Consider the following 16,095-nt stretch of genomic DNA (forward strand, 5'->3'; position numbering starts at 1 on the left):
TTTCTTTTTTTGTCTGCCCATTTTCCTTAAAAGAAGAACTCATCCTAATTGAGAAATTCAAAATTAAACCGCCCCAAAACAGTCGTGTAAAATACTGCCCATAAAGTAGTACTCAAAGAGTACACTAGACCATAGTTTCTAATAAGTGCGTTCCACAAGTGCAAAGTACTATAGTCATGATAATCGAAATTTTATCTGAGATCACGAAAAGCAACTGCAAATATCGGGCATCCTCATTGGAATTAATTTTGAAACTTACAATTCAGGGGGATAGATAGATGAATCGGCCTGCCTCTTGACTAATGATTCCGGAACACCAATCCAACAAAGAGGACAAAAATGTTCAACTTACGATAACAGTTTCAATTCCAAAAAATTGGTAGCTGCAAAAAAACACACTCAGTGATTCTCTCATTCTCTTTCATTTACTCGGCATAGACAATTATCCCATGTTTCCAAAGGCCCGAAATATAAAACTTGAAATAATTCACGAGGAAATGGTGGGGTAGACATAATTATCCGGGCAGAATTCCCCCTTGGGACAGTGATTTTTCATGAAAGCCTCGGCTGTGTCCATTACTGATAAAGTCCTTAGTCTTCCCAAAAAATTGCCGCTTATCTTCCTCGCAAGCTCTTGTAATCTTACGTATCTTGCATAGGGTCACTCTCAACTCCGACATAGCCTCTGCAATCTGCATCCCTACTTGTGTACTCTCCGGCAAAGTATTTATATGAATTTCAGATGTGACAACAGGAAAGATTATGTCTGGCTTCCTGAAGAGGCAAAATGGTAAACCAGGTCACTCATAGCAGTTAATGGAGATATCCTTCCTTAAACATGAACTAGCAATCGGGTCAACCAAGAACTCAGCAGCCGTAATAATCAACAGAGCATGTAGAATAGTATGGTGTTGTGAAACTTGCTTAAGATTACGAAACAAATAGAAAAAACAATCCACAGGATATTCTTGCTACTGCAACAGCTTTTACAGCAAAGAAACAACTTCCTTGATCAATTTGAAGAATGATTAACTACGCATCTAAAATGTCTCTCTACCTTTTCTCGATCTCGAAGAAAATGAGAAGAAGAATATTTAGCTTGATCACTATCAGGAATAGCAACCAACTTCCTTTTCTTTTTTAATTTCAGTCAGGTCAGACCCTAGTCACAGAAATTTTATAGTAACTAACGACATCTGGAAAATTGGAGGGAGAAACGGAGATACCAGAAGCCTAGAGAAATCAAGCTGTCCTCTCGTATTATTCCACCATCCAGTGATACAGCACCATGTTCTATGCAGACAGAGGCCTGCTTCATGTGTTCTCTGGTGTCATAAACCTGTAACTTGCCAAAAAGCCGATAAAATAGTGTTTCTCGTAGACCAAGGCCTTCAGTTGTTCTTGTTGCCAAATGATCAAAGTCTATGTTGACCATGTTAACTGCATATCCTACGAAGCCTGGAGGGATTTCTCCACAAGGTAAGGTAGGATAAGGCAAAGCCAGTTTCCTTTGAGGATCACAGCCTTCAATCTCTCCTCTGTATGGGCTGCCAAAGGTTTATTGCAAATGAATGAAGAAATGCTTTCAAGAACTCAATTAAGTTGGTAATGAATATGATCTTCCATAACAGTAGATGTTATAAAATTATAAAAATACCACTTATGTACCTTATTTCCTCAAAACATATGACACGAAATACACCACTAATAGACTTACCAAGTTCAGCTGCTTTTGCATAAACAGCATTTTGGAGATCAACTTCTCCATTTTTGTCATATGTCTCAAGACTAAATGCCGTCTCAGAGTTTGTGCACACAATCCCGAGCATTTGATCTTCACCCAGATACTTGGATCCTCCAAAATGGAAAATGCAGCTCTAAGTATCGATTTGTCTAAAAGGTGAAAAGGGGATTCGCAACATTGAACAAGTGGGTCAGATAGAAGGTCAGTGATAGTTTACCTGCTAAGCTCAATATTGCAAATTGTTCCAAGAAGTGCAACCACACCAATGATGCCATCTCTAGATCTTCCATGTGGTCCTTCTGAAGCAAAATTTCTGATCAGTTCACAGAGAACAGAAGCCGCCGAGCCATCTCTGTTTTCTATCATGTCTATCATTTCCTCTTTGGCGAAAAAGCAGTCCACGATGTTCAAAGGGGAAGGCCCTGCATAAACTGAAAAAGTTGGTCATCCCCATAGACCTAACTTAGTGATGTAGGTCCTACTTGTCGCAACTGGATTTGCTAGGTTAAATGAATAATCGCGCCCCAGGTGATTTTGGTGAAAAGCAACCATTAACTGAGCAATCATTTTCGTCCTAACTTGATTCAGATCTATATATATTGTACGTTGGAGTAAATGGCAAATCGTTCTTTAAAAAGCATCACATTTCTCTCATCTAGAGACAAACATGATAATATGATGAGAGAGTCATAATATGACAATCAAAACATGGATGTATATTCTTTAAACTTTCCAAACTAAGTAGCCATAGATCACTGATATTGACAAGACCACAAGGACAAAGAAATGTGCGTCATTGCAAAACAGCGTTGCATGCATTTATCAAAACCAATTAATATTCAGTAATAGCATTAACCAAGACAAATCACCTCCTAACTCCACCAAAGATTGCTCTATTTCAACCTTCCAGTCATGCAGCAACTTCAGTACCCTTTCCTGATGTTCAATGCGCAAACCGGTTTCCTCAAGAACCTGTGAGAGGCAGTAAGTGTAAGTCACAAAGCACAACTGACCACATAAGTATGTGAGAATGATGGGCATTAACTGCAACTAACTGACCTCATTAGAACATGAGAGAAGCTTAAATTTAGAATCTTAAAGCCAGGTACTTAAAGAATAATTACGACTTCAAGATTACAATAGGAATTTACCCTTTCCTGATGTTCGATGCACAAAGCAGTTTCCTCAAGAACCTGTGAGGAGCAGTAATTGTAAGTCACAAGGCACAACTGACCACATAAGTATGTGAGGATGATGGGCATTAGCTGCAACTGACCTCATTAGAACATGAGAAGCTTAAATTTAGAATCTTAAAGCCAGGTACTAAAGAATAGTTACAACTTCAAGATTACAATAGGAATTTACAAACCACAAATAACCAGATTTATGAGAGGGATGTAATGTTGAATAAAGATCTAACACTACCTCATTCTTGATGATGGAAAGTACATTCCCTATATCATTAGGGGTTGATGTGTCCTGTAGCATCATTATACTCATATTTGGACATAAGGTTTGAATCTCACGCTGCAAATCTGAAGAAGGCTGAATGCCAATCTGTGTATACAAATAAAGTTCAATAAATGTACCACTGCAAATTACCAACACATTACCAGAAATAAAACGTTGCAACCTTGATGCTCAAAGATAACTCTCGGTGACGAGAATGAACAGCAGAAAAGCTAAAGCAACCAGCATCTTGAGGGACAGTAAGAGAAGGAATAGTGCATCGCCCCTTTTGGAAAGCATATAAAGTGGTTGTTTTTGTAACGGATGAGTCCAGTTTTATGGAAAGCGTATGAAAATGGCCATTTTCCTCATCATTGTGGATATTCTCATCGAGATTACCCTCTGTATCCACAATTTTGAAGACGAAATTCTCTAGTTGGGAACCAGCCGCACAAAGCTGAGGCACCTGTAAATCATGCCAACATTAAAACAAGTTTTTGAAATTGAAATCATTGTGCAACTAGAAGCAGAAGACTATACTAACTGGTTCTCCAACTCTGAGCTCCCTTTATTCTGTTTGGAGATCTTCCTTGAATATTTCTTCACCACCGGCTATAACAGACAGCGATACTGTATGCAGGTAATGAATGTAGATATCCCCAGACAGTCAGTAGTTGCTATAAGTTTGAAACTTAAAACACTTGATGCTTCAACTATTGAAGCTTCACTTTCAGCACAGCTGCTAAGTGATGACCATATGGAATCTATTGGAGTTTCCTTCAATGTAGTGAAATGTGAATTCATACCCTCCAATGAACTTAACAAAATAGATAGTTGTTGGTAAAGAAATTGCACCTTTTCCAGGCATAGATGCCTGGTACTTCTAATCCTTATTATAATAGTTCAGAATTATGAGAACATTTTCTTACACATACAGAAATATAGACTTTGACCAAACATTTGGAATCACTATTATTAAGGGAACATTACATTCTCAGATCCTTTCTCAGATCCTTACTCATCTCCCTACCCACAAATCTGATTACTGATTCCATATTAAATCTTTAGCAAAATTATTATGATAGATGCTGTGTGAACATGAAATACAAACACCATAATTTTAGTTCCTAGCAATAAATATCATCAACTGATATGTCCCAGAAGCAAGATTATAATAAAACACCATTTTGATAAAACTATGTGATTTTGAGTCCACACTGCAGAAAGTCTGCACTCCAAGAAAAAGGACTGTTATTTACCTCATAAATTGGGAGTAACCAAATCTTTGTTTATAGGTATCATGTTAAGCTTCAATTGATCAATGCTACAATGAATAACTAAAGTAGATCGACCTGGAGTGTAAACTATACTAATTGAATAAACTGTATGGTCAATGCATAAGTTGAAGAAATAAAAGGTGACTCAATGTAATTCTCTTAAAATATTAATTCATCGAATCTGCTAGTTGTATTAATGCAATCCCTCCTTTGAGTCAATTATAACAATTAGTATGGTAAATTGGAACTCAAACTTTGTTGTCATTACAGTAAACCTCAATATATGAGTCAATGATGCTACCTCTAATGTTTCTTATGTTTTGCATAATGGCTAAATTCTTCCCATTCTCAATTCAAGCAAGGTTAAAGTAATTTCATCAAGAGAGACATGAAAAACTTCAATATATATGTGTGTGTGTGTGTGTGTGTGTGTGTGTGTGTGTGTGTGTGTGAACAAGTTTTAGGTTTATACTAGCAGGAGTTTTTGAACCCTCATCAAGGAAAAGGAATTAGTTTGAAAGAATGAAAACAGGTATAGATTAGTTTAGAATCAGGATGAAACTTTTCAGTAATAAAAGGTAATAATGATAGGCTGAGTATGTTTTTCTTTTATTATAGAATTTCTGAGTTATTTGCTTCTTGTAACTTCCTTAATTATATTGAGAGAGATAAGTCCACCCTCAGTTCAAAACAAACTGCATTGATTTAATGGCAGATGTAGGAACTAAGAAGTTAGTTGTGATAATCAAAATTTAGCACTTTTCAAGAGATTAACGGGCTTTGCGTAGAAAAGAAAATGCCCTATTGATGATGAATCCCATGATAGTTTACGACGTGATTTTAATGGTAGAAGGTTGGGATTATAATTAAGACCATGAAGGGGCTGCATTTTCAAATGGCCATAGGCCTAGTAGTAGTATTCTTGGTTGGAGGCTCAATCAACAAATAAATATGTAATCACGAGCTGAGCTACAAAACTGCAAAAGAAGAAGGAAATATGCCTGAGAGTAAGTCTTGGCATACCACCTGCCCCCTAAATGGTGAATACATGGTCACTCTACCATGTTCATTAAATTTAGATATAGCTTGTGAAAGTTATTGCAAGAATTTGAGCTATACTCTACTCTACTGTACTTGATGTTCTTTTGCAAACACGGTTTCCTTCAATTAAAGATTACCCAAAAGAAGTTAGAAGAGATCAAAGTAAAAGTTCAAGCTACAAACTCAAGGTTCATACCATTTTGATTGAAACCTGCAGTAATTTTCAACGTGCCACCAAGATGAACAAATCCATCATGATCCACCTGAACAAGAAATTTATTCCATTCTTTTAAATAATTTTCGACAGAGGCTAACCCATCAGCAATGCACATGCTGTTCCAAATATGGTATGATTACACAATACACCTCTACAATTCGCCAAATCTTTTTGGGCCACCAACATGCTATTTCATCGCTTGAACAGTTTATGCCCTATATCTAAAATGCCAGCAGGGTCATTCCCAATAATAACAACAGAAATGTAGGTAAATGTGGGAGCAAAATCACCACAAAGTTCCTGTTGCTTCAGTTAAATGGTCTCATGTACCTCATATGCAACTATGGAAAGATAAGTGCCCTGACTAACATGCTGAATCAGTGTCAACAAAGGCCATCTTTGAAACTTTGTTTGGGAGAGTGGAGGGAAGAAAATTTAGGTGTGACTACACAAAACTTTGAATTTTCCTTCCAAACTCCCACAAAAATTCCGAATTCTTACCTACCCACTTTCCGCCCAAATTTTCATTTCCCCATTTTCCTTCATCTCCCAAGCATAGAATAAGAGAACACATAATTAATTACAGAATTTACGCAATAGCACCGCAGGGAATCTGGGAAAGCACATCACCTTGTGCTTTTTACCCATCTGATCTTTAATGGAAAATCACTCAACCTTCAAAAGAACTCCAGAGCCCTTCAAAGCATGATTTCCATAAGCATCAAACATCTGAAGGAAATGAATCAAACAAAAGACATAAGCAAGGGTGGCAAAAAATTTCTTCTGCAAATATACAGCGAAATATTAGCTAAACATAATGATATTCCAGTTTGGACCATGCTAGCTCACACTCCTTTTTCTGTTGTACGGTGAAGTTCTACAAGGTACTCACTTAAAAAGTTCAAAGAAGTTCTGTCTCAGATACTTGTTATTTTTCTATTGAAAAGAGAAAGACCAGGCCTCAATTTCCATCCAATAAAATACCCTATGAAAGACTAAGAACTATATACATGGCAAGTAAAATAATTGCCATTGCGATCAGGAAAATGCACTGAGGACCACGACTATGCAATATGTGCACACTAGTAACAGTCTGCACATGATTGAGTATTGTCTCATACAAATAGTGCTAGAAACTTCATTCACAATTGGGCTTAAGCACAAGGCTTGAGAGGATGTGCTTTTACCTCCAATTTGAGTTCTTGTACTATACACCCAGGAAGCATTTGGATACTTTGCATGGATGGATGTGCCAACACTCGCCGCACATGTCCAGGAATAACTATGAGAATGTCAAGAAAATAATTTCCAGGAATATCAATAGCTAAACAAATAACAATCTCGCACTCATGCCTGTAAAGGAATTTAATCCAGAATGCGTTACCTTTACATGGAATAGAATGGACAAAGATTCATCTGGCGGACATAAAAGCAGTGTGCCCTCATAGTTTGGCCGGATGATGTCTAAATCCCCACTTTCTATTAGTATATCCTACACAATCAGTAAATCTGAGTTACCACAACAATGCTTGAGATACTACTGTATCTCGATAGGGTTAAATTTTAGTAAAGTGTGCAAATCTGAGATGGCCGGACATATTAAATAGATGTGCATGGCACCTTAATACTTAGAGTCCTTTTGTCAGATGAAAGGCCGGCCTTCGTTTTCTTTACACCAATCAACGTGCCTTTGCCCATCTTGAATTGCAAATTGACTTTTGGAGTTGATGGGAATGGAATGAGGTTCCCATATCTGTCATAACATGCAACATCTAAAGGAGGAAAGCATGATCCAACCCTGTCAAAATCACCAACAAATTACATTACAAGCCTGGAGCTCCACATATGCAGCAAAAAAACAAAAGTTGGTACTATCAAAAACTCCTTACCATCCTTACCTGACTCTAAGATGCTCATTCTTATCATAGCCCAAAAGTTGCCACCTTCCAACCTCAGCAGATGCAAGAACTGTCACTTCTTTTTCATAGATTTTACAGCTTGTCTCATCCTGATCAAAAGTACATATCAACAAAATGATGTATCAACAAAATGATGTTTGAGAGGTATTACACAATAAAAAGAGCATTTGGTGATAATTTTGTCCCTGTTTTTTTAGCTGGCAGAAAACAGTTAAAGATGCTTGTTTACCATATGAAACAGAAATTTATATACACCGGATTTCTGAAATAGTTCATGAGACTTGTGTTCCAAGGAAAAGATGTATAGACCATGAAATTCTTTATAACAAGATGGTGTCACGCGAGATGAATAAAGATGACTTTCTCGACCATTATCAGAATCGCCACTGAATTTGAATTCCATTGACATTTCCATTTTATTTTTCACAATGTACTTTTGATCCAAGTTCTTCGGAGCAGTGGAGTAACTGAAATTTGCTGGCCGGACAACAGCTACAATTTCCTTTGGAGGGTCTTGTCCAGCAAGAATGGGTGCGTGAACTGGTAACACCTGAAAACAAAAAGACAAAAAAGAAAATATGAATAGACTAGTAATATAGACGGAGGACAGATAAATCAATAGCATTCTCAGGTCAGCGGTTGTTCTAAGGAGAAGGAACACAATATTGGAAACATCACTGTCAACTGACAAATAACAGACGAATGACAACATGTTTTGCCCTGAGATATAACACTTAAAAGGAACTAAAAAAACACTGAATTCATATGTACTATTATGACAACATGAAGAGGTCTCAACTTTGATCAAACTCATACAGCCACATTCAAAATGATTTTATCCATGAAGAAGGCACATTCCTACCAACACACATCAAGAAATTTCGGAAGGATCCCTTTGGCAACATTCAAAATGCTACCATTTTATCCATAAAGAAGGTGCATTCCTACCAACATACATCAAGAAATTTCAGAAGAATCCCTATGGAAACACATGAATTAACTGGAGACATTTTTTATTTTTTGTGTTCCTGCTCTGGTTTGCACCACCGAAAAAGCACACTTTGTTTGGCCTTGCTACGAGAAATCTCTAGTTCCTATTCCATATGTTTTCAGTAGATCGAAGCATTTGAAAGTTTTAAGTTACATAAAAATGTCAGAACTGGGAACATTAAGTATTCTAAGAAAGCCTGATGGCCCATGATGGGCAGTAGAGTTCCCCTCACCTTGGAAGGTGTTGGAGAAAATCCAGCAGTTCCGTCATCAAAATATAAGACATATCATGATGTTGAATTAAAGAAAATGCAGTCCATTAGATGGTCCTAATAAAGTGATAACCATACCAATATAACATTTAACTCTAAAGAAAGATCTCCTGAATAAGGACCTATGTCTCTCCATCCCTGTAGTAGAAAGCAACCGTGAGGACATTAGTTACCCCAGGTTAATGTGGAAGCATCAAACATGACAATGAATAACCCAAAATTTTCAATTAGATCAAGATAAGGACCTTCTCAATGTGCACATGAAATTTTTATAAGATGCTACAATATGTTTAGTATTTGTGTTTTCTTGTGAATCTTGTCAGAAATTCCTTCATTTTGGAATAAATCTTAAGTTTGATGATATTTCACAAGATACAAAATGAAGATTACAAAAAACCTTGACTGTTTCCCGAGAAAAATACATGTATAAGCATGTTTCCCGCAAAATGGGTCTTATTAGCTGACTCACAAGCTTGAAGAAGATGATGTCAACATTTGCATATATGCACTAAAAGGGAGGATAAGAAATGATCAAAATGCAATTGATGTGGGCAAAGATCTGAAACAAGAAAAGTTCATTTTGGTGGTTGTCATAGACAAAATGGGTCGCCACAGGCATTTGCTGGAGTACAAGCACATCGACATAGAGTTATAAGTTTTGGCAAGATTGCCTACCAAGGAAAGAGGTAGAGCATGATTTGGTGGGGTTACCATTTGAAAAATTTACTAGAGTTGATAACATGAGTTGCACTGAAGCCATTTCACCAGTGTTCTAACATGCAATGCGCTTGTAACCGGTTACTTGATGTCTTCTATTCCCAGCCCAGCAGCCACAACATAGAAGTAAGAAAATGGTCTCATCAAACCTATAAACCAGCCTGGCCAAAAATAAAAAACTTATAAACCAGCCTAAGAAGTTATACTTAATACCAGCTTTAAACATGACCGGGTTTGCTTAAAATTCATGCAAGGAATGAGCAACGACTGTTTGACCTTTCATATTAGGGCAACTAGAGGCGAGAAATATGGATCACACAAACTCCATCTGTTGAATATTTTAATCAGACTCTTCCAGGTTTGCAGAATGCTTGCTTTCTTGATGTATCCATTAGATTAGCAATCGCAGTCATAGTCGTCCAACTTCCAAAAGGATAACCAAGGGGCCAGGTGTCTAAACCTCGCTTCTTGGATGGTTTGGGGAAAATAGATTATGCAAGACTACTGGGCCACTAGATTAGATAGCGACAAAAGAGAGGTTTAAATATCCATCTGTTAACTGGGGCTGTATCCAAAAGGATGAAGGCTTGAAGATGCGTGATCAATAACAATGTAAGCTGTACTATTTTGGAGCAGCATAAGTTTTAAGGACTGTTAAATGTGCTATCGCTTCTAGGCATTTAAGCCCCTATCTCACTATCCTTATCTTATGTAATGCAAGGGAGATGCCAGGGCTTTTTGTTTCATCAGCTTTTCTTAGTTTGATTATAATATCCAAAAAGATCCACAACTCACCCAGCGAGCATCTGGAAGCAGTCGGCCAAGACGTCGGATTGACACTGATTTGAAAGATTCATAGGTTTCACCCAGTCTGCATCCATCAGCTTCTAACTTCTCTAAGATTCTCTCAATGTTTTCCTTCCCCTGGAGTACTTATATTAAGAACTTCTTCCGCAGTAAACTGAAAAGAAAAGAAACTATGAGAATATACTGCCATACCTGAACAACAGGAAAGTAGACACACTTCCGGCAAGCATTAGCCTCGTGAATTGCTGTGGAACCTGAAAAGTATTGCAGCTTTTTATATTAGAGAAAAGCACAATCTAAGTGACATTCTTAGGTAAAACTAGTACTAAAAGCATCGATGCCAACAAATGAAAGAAGGGCCTAAGAACGATAAAAGGTGGACAACCTAGAATAAAAGATGATATAATTCTGTCTCCTCTTCTATAAAGAATGGGACAGAGAACTACAGATACTTACCGAGTGTTCTATTTGCGTCGGTGTCCTGTGATTGAAAAATGGACTTGAATTATAAAATCAGGACCATTGCATGAATGCAAGTTGGTAATTGCAACCTCCCCTCCTTCAATTTCAGCTAAATCAATACCATTAACCTGACAAAGCACAAACTTATTTCATGGGGCAAAAAGCTTACTTTGAGATCCCATTAAGCAATAATGGGTACTATTTTTTTAACAAACCATACACTATGACATGCTCACATCATAAGCGTCTAAATAGCAAACCTTCTCAAATTAGTTTATATATTTGCAGGCAGGCATAGCAAGATCATGAAATCCGAAATTGTTCATAAATCTGAACAACATAGTTACATAGCTGGATTGTGCCTTTTCTATCCCAATATTAAGAATGTACAAAACTGCCTGTTCATAGTGGACAAAAAAGACAAATGCAATAACGGGTACTATTTTTTCTGCAAACCATACTATAAATAGCAAACCTTCTCAAATTACTTAATATATTTGTAGGCATAGCAAGAACAAGGAAATCTGAAATTGTTTGTAAATCTGAACAACATAGTTACATAGCTTAATTGAGGCCAGCTAAAAAGCAAAAGCATTATGTGGCCGAAGGAGTTAATATTAGAGTCCACCAACGGTGCAATCCATACCTCAAAATGGACTGGTGTGATAGTCCTCCTCAAATTCGACAAACCATCACACTGCAAACATTCAAATTAATTAGAAATAAATCAAATTCAGGTATCCTATGTAATCCTTACAAAGAAGAAGCAAACTGGCATAACTCTGAAAAATCATTTTACCTACTACTTGCTATCTTAGACATTGCTCTACCTTGATATCCCTAGTAATACAGAAAGTAACAGTTATGAATTCACCAGAAGGGAGAACTCAAAAAATATTGACCAAAGCCATACCCCACATTGGCCGCAATGCTAACTGAACCCGACTTTGTGGTCAGGTAGCAGCATTTATGAACATTGTGCAGTGATGGCATTATAGCATTATTGCATGTGCCATAGCAGTAACTTTTCATAGGAGCAACAGAGGAATTATGATGCCACATCGATATTCTATTTGGAGAAATCAACAGCAGTGTTTGATTTACTCCAATTTCTGCAGTACTTAAACTTTCCACCACCACAAGTCCAGGCAATGAAGATGACATAACGCAGATCTGTCTGAAAAATCTAGCAAAACTCTTTAAAACGTTTAGAAAATTAAGACATCATTTTAAATTTCAAAAAAGTGATATGACTCTTTCCCAAATTTAGCTGATGAACCCCATAAAGCCAAGAGAAAAAGACTGGCATGACTTTCTCCACTTGTAATGAAATAACTTCTCTATAAAAGTCTTTTTGAAGAGTGCCCCAAGGCACTTGCTAAGCATACTTGTATGAAATGTTTCAATTTCTAAAGTACTAACTACACATAACAAAAGTAAAACAGTGCATAAAAAACTGTAAACTTTCCTCAATCTGTGGCTTAACAAGGGCCCTGCAGGCACTCTTTAACAGAACCCTAAACAAAAATAGATATGATTTCAGCAAACCTGAACGTATGGGAAATAGATATCCTTCAGCTTGCACGAGAGTTGATATAGTTTCACGTTTTTCATTCTAGGCTTGAAAATCTCAACCTGTACAGATTTTATACGACAAGAATGCATGAAAACATCACAATGTATTGTCTAGGTATCGAGAATTCACAATATTTACCACCTTGTGACAAATCAAGAAATACCTGAAAATTTTACTAGCAGAATGTATTTAGAATAATACATATAAGTCATTAACTACGTATATATGCCCAAGGCAGTACACAAAAGAAATAAAATATTTGCTTCAAACTACATAGTAGAGGCTTTCCCCCATCAACAGACGCCGACATGCACGAAGAGGTGTTCTATCAATCTTTATCAACTTCGAACTGTTCGAATAGTTATGTCTTAACTCACAGTAGCTGCCACTTTATGTGTTTCATAATCCTTGTGAGGGTGTTTCATTTCTCAACTCACCTCACATCTTATAGACTTTATAATCTCCCTATCTCTTCCCACTGCCTAACGTCTTCTTTAAATATTTCAATCCTATATCTCGAAAAAAATATCTATTTTATCGCCACTATATTAAAGTGACATAATAGACAATCTAAAGCCTAGGATTCCCTCGAGAAGATTGACTTTGCCTTGAGAACAAAGTAAAGACATGACCTGCGAAGTCTTCGACTGGCATAATCAGAGAATCTAGAGCCTAATAGTCACTCAAGATGGCTGACCTATGACTACTTCCAAGTCCTGTGCCATGGCCAAGCCAAAAAGACAAATTTATAGAGCAATGGAGGTAACTTAAAAGGACATGCTTTCAATGGATGATGCCCGGGTCAGAGCATGACAGATAACATCCTAGACAATGGTTTTTACCAGGTTTGTAGAGATTAGCTGAGTAAAACCCTCCCAAGAAATATTGAAAAAAAAGACAACACATAGGCAAAAATTTAGTTGCAAATATAAAAAGAAAAGATGTGGCGTATGCACCGCGAAATGTCCAATGAGTGAATGCGATTGACACTGAAATACCACAATAGAAAGAATTTATTAAAAGAAGTCTACCTTCGTGAAGCTTCCTTGAGGTGCTCTGGCACTTTCATTTTCTAATGGAACCCTGACGCCACCATCAGTCTGAATAAATGACAAAGAAAATGATGACTGATTGAATAAATCTATGTATGGAACATAAGGGAGTCCAGTCGAGAGAAAAATATGACAACAATGAAGAAATCAGTGATCTTGCATACTTTCCAGGAGTGTTGAGAACCAGATCTGCTCAATAGAGCTTCTCTCTTCAGATGTAACATGTATACTCTTTTAGATTGCATAGTCTTGGAAGAAACCACAGCATGCCTGTAACTCGTTAAAAGGTAAAGAGGTGTAAATCACCTCCACAAAATATAATGGACTACCAGTTTCTACAACTACAATACTCTGGAACGTACCTTCCCAAATGCATAGAGGCAATTGGTCCTCCAAAACCAAACAAATTTAAAGAAAGGCTGCACCATGCTCAACAAATTATCCAGAAAATAGAAGCAATTTAAACTTTTAGAGATTCAAAACAGTTTAATTTTCCCGATTCAAATCCATGTCCAGGACGTGGAATGGTGAATTGTTAGCGAGTTAGGAACATACTGTCAACTTCTCTCATATAACTCCGACTCATTGAAAACAGAAGTTTGTGTTTGCTTTTTATTGGGGGAGGATAGGGAAAAAAAGTTTTTTGTATTTCAATGAAGCTAATGCTGCATGGCGCAATGTAGCTTTGAAAATTAATTTCACCTATGAGAAGTGGAAGGTATCAGCAACATTTTCGGGAATAGGAAGTTGATTCTTTAAGAACATTGATTATGCCAGGACATACTTGACAGTGTATGAATATGGCAGCAGAAAAATCAATTCGCTCCTAATATATTGCAGTCGACCAATCATTCACATGTGATATTAGTTTGCATCAATTTACATCTCCCATAAATACCAATGGATTCATGCTACTAGCAAAAGGACATTTTGCATGCCTTTTTCATGCAAAGACTACAAGACTCAATTAATGTCACGTGTCACGTGTTTAAAGAGAAATTACCATTAGATATGGAGGTTTTCCACCTACTGCCTTAACCTTATACTTTCTGTGAAGTGAGGCACCCATCTTTCCCCTAGACAAAAAGAATGAACACAGATCCACGAAAAGTTACAAAAAGAGAATGAAATCAGAAACCAAGTTTGCTAGTGGATGGAATTTAATCTTGTAGTTAAGTATATCTGTTTAAAAAAAATAAAAAAATTCTGTCCTATAAAGTATATTTCTATTAGAAATAACTGGAAAGGATACAGTCAGTTTTTCTCCATAAAGAAGCCATCATTTTGCATTCAAGTAGCACCAGCCTCTTTCTGGAAATAGATAATTGACTCAAGTAATCATCTGAAGAAGTTGTAACTCCACATTATCAAAGCATGTTTGAAAAGTCATTTAGCCAATGTTATTTTCTTCGTTTTCTACTAGATAACCAAAATTTACCCAAAGCACAGAATTCTCTCCTAAAATTCTGTCTCCTCAAGCCAAAATACGGTTTATGGTGTAAGTTGCCATGGCCAAGTGAGTGTGTAGGTGCATGTGTGGGTTTGGGTTATATAGGGAAGAAAAAGCTTTGCTTTAGACTTTACCAAAAAAAAAAAAGAAACATTGCTTTAGAGTACTCAATACCACTTGGCTATAGAGTTCTCATCACTGTCTTCCATTCCAGGGCCAGTGTCAAAGATTGAGATCTTTTCATCAGATATATCCAAGCTGCAATTTCATAACAATAATGAGTCACGATCCAAAGTTCAAACCCAACAAAATTTCAATAAGAATGCAGCTAGTGGAAGCATCGAGATGAAAGATTAAAATATAGTTAGCCCATGATCATATGGCAACAAACACCTATCGTGTTGAAGTAAATGCGACAATCTCCATGTGAAACTTATGATTCATTATATATGGGCTGAAAGATGTTTGCATTGATGAAGTCCTATGGGGTTCAGACTTAAAGAAGAATTTTGTTGGCAATTAGCAAACTGGCAGTGATACTTCCAAACAAAGGAAAAGCTTCAATGTTGCTTTCCATTACTCTCATTTATTGTTCACTAATTTAGTTGAAACAACAAGAATGCATGTTTACAATTGTTCATATTTATCCAGTAAACAAGTCATCAATCACCTCTTATAGATTTGCTTAGTATAAAATTTCTATTTGAAAAGAAAAGGTTCCTTTTATAGGAGAAGTTGTAAGATGCACCCGGTTCAACAACTAGATCAACGCAAAGAAGCATCATCCTTCGCATAGCTTCCACCATAAGCCACAGTATGGATTCTAATGTTCCACAAATTCTGAGCCTTAAGCCACAAAAGGGTTGATGTTCCAATCCTAATGGTAACACGACAAGATCAAGAAATCACCTAATCAATCTTTTAGATTTCAGGGGATTAGCCCACACGGCTTGTAAGGAATTATCCTGGTGAAAGGAGCAGCAGTCAGTTTGGCATCAAACAGGGATTATAACTTCCAAAATCATCAGGACAACTTACTATCAAATCTGCAAGAGCAGTTTCAAAAGTATATTCTTCAGGTAGCTCCTTCAACAATTCCGTATCAGGCGTTAAATCCCACAT

The 16,095-nt window shown here is 36.9% G+C and overlaps 1 pseudogene; it reads right to left on the reverse strand.

Moving 5' to 3' along the window:
* Positions 1-324: 324 nt before the first annotated feature.
* On the reverse strand, positions 325-16,095 carry LOC104454744 (annotated as a pseudogene).

This window comes from Eucalyptus grandis, chromosome 1, assembly GCF_016545825.1.
Source record: "Eucalyptus grandis isolate ANBG69807.140 chromosome 1, ASM1654582v1, whole genome shotgun sequence".
Classification (NCBI taxonomy): domain Eukaryota; kingdom Viridiplantae; phylum Streptophyta; class Magnoliopsida; order Myrtales; family Myrtaceae; genus Eucalyptus; species Eucalyptus grandis.